The sequence below is a fragment of the Ursus maritimus genome (genome assembly GCF_017311325.1).
Source record: "Ursus maritimus isolate PB19 chromosome X unlocalized genomic scaffold, ASM1731132v1 scaffold_X1, whole genome shotgun sequence".
Classification (NCBI taxonomy): domain Eukaryota; kingdom Metazoa; phylum Chordata; class Mammalia; order Carnivora; family Ursidae; genus Ursus; species Ursus maritimus.
Window position 1 is genome coordinate 115,186,278 of NW_024423319.1, and position 3,690 is coordinate 115,189,967.

General features: G+C 37.2%; 1 long non-coding RNA gene across 1 annotated transcript; it reads right to left on the reverse strand.

Annotated features, from left to right (window-relative positions):
- Window positions 1–495: 495 nt before the first annotated feature.
- Window positions 496–2,616, reverse strand: LOC103668104. Its single transcript, XR_569938.2, has 3 exons — window positions 1,862–2,616; window positions 981–1,532; window positions 496–697 (listed from the first exon to the last, which is right to left on the reverse strand). It is a non-coding gene; the product is annotated as an uncharacterized LOC103668104 (long non-coding RNA).
- Between the last annotated feature and the right edge of the window lie 1,074 nt (window positions 2,617–3,690).

Below are 3,690 nucleotides of genomic sequence, written 5' to 3' on the forward strand. Positions count from 1 at the left end.
CACAACTAGACAGCTGTGTGACCTTGATTAACCTCTCTGCACTCAGGGCTCTCTCATTCATGGTGGTGTTGGGCTAAACGATCCCCAAATACTTATTCAGCTTTCATTTTCTATGTGTCAATGATATAATAAGCTAAATAATAATTTAATAACTGAATAATTAGACAAGAGATATGTGTCCCATTAATCTCTATCATGTTTCACGTATTTTCCTAACATATCATCTAATGCCTATTCACATCAGGAGGGTGAGAGTACAGATGTTTTTTGCCCATAATATGTATACCAATATTCCTCTTTCTTGGTTCCCCCAACCCTTTAACTAAAGAATTGGGTTTATAGACTAGTTTTCTTTAGGAAATAATCACATTTCATATGAAGTCTATCTGTATTGATGGCTCCAAGATATTAACATATTTCATAAACATGGGCCTTAAGATTCCTGATGCAAATGTCATTATGGAGAAATTGAATAAACAAATGGATATAAGAAAATACGATTGTGAATAATATTTAATAGTCATTGAAAGTTAAAATTCTTTTAACAAATTATATAGCTAATCAAAAAAAGCATTCCATTTCTTTCATTTCCATAGACACCAATGTTGGTAGAGATGCCATCATCTCTTCACTGGGTATGTGCAGAATCCTGGGTCATTAGTGTTGTTAGGAACACCATCATCTCTTCTCAGAATATCTACAAAATCCAAAGAGAAATAATATGTTGTAGATACGTGACATCTTACCTGGATACCTGCAAAATCTCATGGTAACTAACATAGTTAAGGACACCCCACTCCTTGTCTACACAACTAAAATATCCCAAGGCCACTAGCATGGTAAGGGACAGATCAACTCTTACCTAGATACATATAAAATTCAAAGGTCAGCACTATAGATACAGACATAATCATCATCTGCCTGCATACCAGTAAAAGCCCCATGGTCAATAACATATTCAGACAAATACCATCTTTTACCTGAATACCTAGAAAGGCATAGGATCAAGATCACGGTAGGGACACGTCATCTCTTGCTTGGATAACTGCAAAATCCCACGGTCATTATCTTGATTAGGGATACCATCAACTCTTAGCTGGACATCTACAAATTTCCAAGAAAAACACCTTAGTTAGAGATACTTTCATAGTGTGACAGGATATCTGCAAAACTTCCCTGATCGCTGCTTACAACTTACGAACACTCACAAACATGGTCACTATGCTCGCTTCAGAACACCAACATGGTCTGCCTGATTATGTGCAAGATTTCATGAGCTCTAACTCTGGGTATAAACACCATTATCTTGTACTTAGAGCAAACGAAATTTTGCCTTCAATACCACACGGAAGTTCTCAACAATCTCTTAACTGGAATCTACAAAAGCCAAAGAGCACAGTGTTTAACGATAATTCCATAACCTGGACACCTGAAAGTCTAATGAGCACTGCAGACTTAAAAGGAACCATAAAATCTATCCAAATACTTGCAAACATCCAGGGACAAGACATTATCTCCTCTTGAGTGGGTATCTGCAAAAATACAAATCAAGAGATGATGGTTCAACTAACAATAGAATTCATTCATTCATTCATTCAATTTTATTTTCTCACCAGCACAAGTTCAAGTTATTCAGTCATTCATATGGAGTACATTTTTCTCATTTTTTGAATTTTGAGCAAGATTTTTTTCACAGGCAGCTATTGGAAACTGAAAATATCGTTACACGACTTGAATAGGTCATTTTTCCCTGGAATTGTTTTTGAATCCCTTTATGTATTTTTAAGTTTTAATTCCAATAAACAGTGTTACAAAACTATTGAGGTGTACAATATAGTGATTCAAGAATTCCATACATTACCTGGTGCTCATCATGACTGTAGTATTTAATTTGGGATTTTTCTGGTATATTTTCTCGAAGACCTTCCATCATCTCTTGATTGGAGTCTATAAAAATTCATGGTAAAAACTGTGTTAAGAATACATGTATTACCTGAACACCTGCAACTTCCCATCAAATTTAGGAGGCCTATCAAATCTACCAGGAAACTTGCAGAAGGTCAAGGTCAACCCCCCAGTTAGAGACACAATACAGTCTTGACAAGATAACTGTAAGAAGCCATGGTCAATAAGGAGGTGATGGGCAAAATAATAACTTTCCTGGACACTCATGTAATCTCAGTCATTAATGATGTTATACAAACATTATATCTAAACTTTAAAATAACAAGGGCTAACGCTTACTAGTATTGACAATATCATCTCTTACCTGAATAACTGCAAAAACACATAGCGATACAAGATTAGGAATACCATCCACACTTACTCAGATGTTTGAATATTAGATGACCTACAGCATGGAGAAGGCTATCAACATCACATACTTAAAGGGATACAAACAAAATCCCTTTAATGACCATTATGAGGATTACCACGCTATCTTAACAGTAACCTCAAGAACACATCGTGACAGATATGTTATGACACACCTATTATTACCTGGAACCTGATAATAACCTTGTCACTAGCATCACTGCAGGACTCTTTAAATTTTTCTTTAAAGATTTTATTTATTTGTCAGAGAGAGAGCACAAGCAGGGGGAGCAGCAGAGGGAGAAGCAGGGTCCCCGCTGAGCAAGAAACCCAATGCAGGACTCGATCCCAGGACTCTGGGATCATGACCTGAGCTGAAGGCAGACGCTTAACTGACTGAGCCACCCAGGCATCCCAGGACTCATTATATCTACCTAGAATCTTAGGTAGGCCTACCTCATTATTAGAGACACCGTTATCTCTTGAATGCTCACCTGCAAGCAAACAAACACAAACACAAAAACAAACAAAAACACCCAAACCACGGTACTACTGTGATTTGTACCTTCATAATAATTAAATGGATATCTGCAAATTGCTCAACACTCACATGATTAAACATAAATTTTTTCTAAAATATGAAACAGTAGGATAACACGGTTTCTGTAACTGGTAAAACATTATCATTTCTTACCTGAAAACCTACAAAAAAAAAAAAAAATCCCACGGTCAAACAAGAACCAATATCACGTACGTCAGTATGTGAAGACTGGGTGGTCTGTGATGCGATGAAGGTGCGTATCCTCACTTACCTGGATACCAGAAATGTCTCCTGCTAATAACCATTAGGTTCACCATGATCTTGGGACATGAACCTGAAAAACATATGTATAAAAGAAAACAACTTATTCTACCAGGACATCTGCAAATAATCTTTATCACTTTCATCACTGTAAAACATCAACTGTGCCAGAACCCTTGCAGCACGCCAAGGTTAAGATCACAGTCAGGTGAGACAACATTTCCTAACAGGATACCTGCAAAATTCTCATGGTCACTACTGTGGCAGGAAACATCATCCTAATTGCCCAAATATATTATTCAACACAGAGATAAAAATTTTCTCTAAAACACAGAAAATGAAAACTCGTGGTTTCCATATAGGCAAGGGATCTATATCATTTCCTACCTGAATGCCCCTGAAGAAATCATGATAACAAGTGTTAGGGCCACCGTCATCACTTACCTAGCTATCTGGAGATGGGACAGCCTGTGCTGTGGTTTAGGCCCACATCCTCCCTTACCTGCATATCAGTAAGGTCCCTGCCACCATTAATGACCCATGTTAGGTTCACTGTGATCTCTTGATAGGAATCT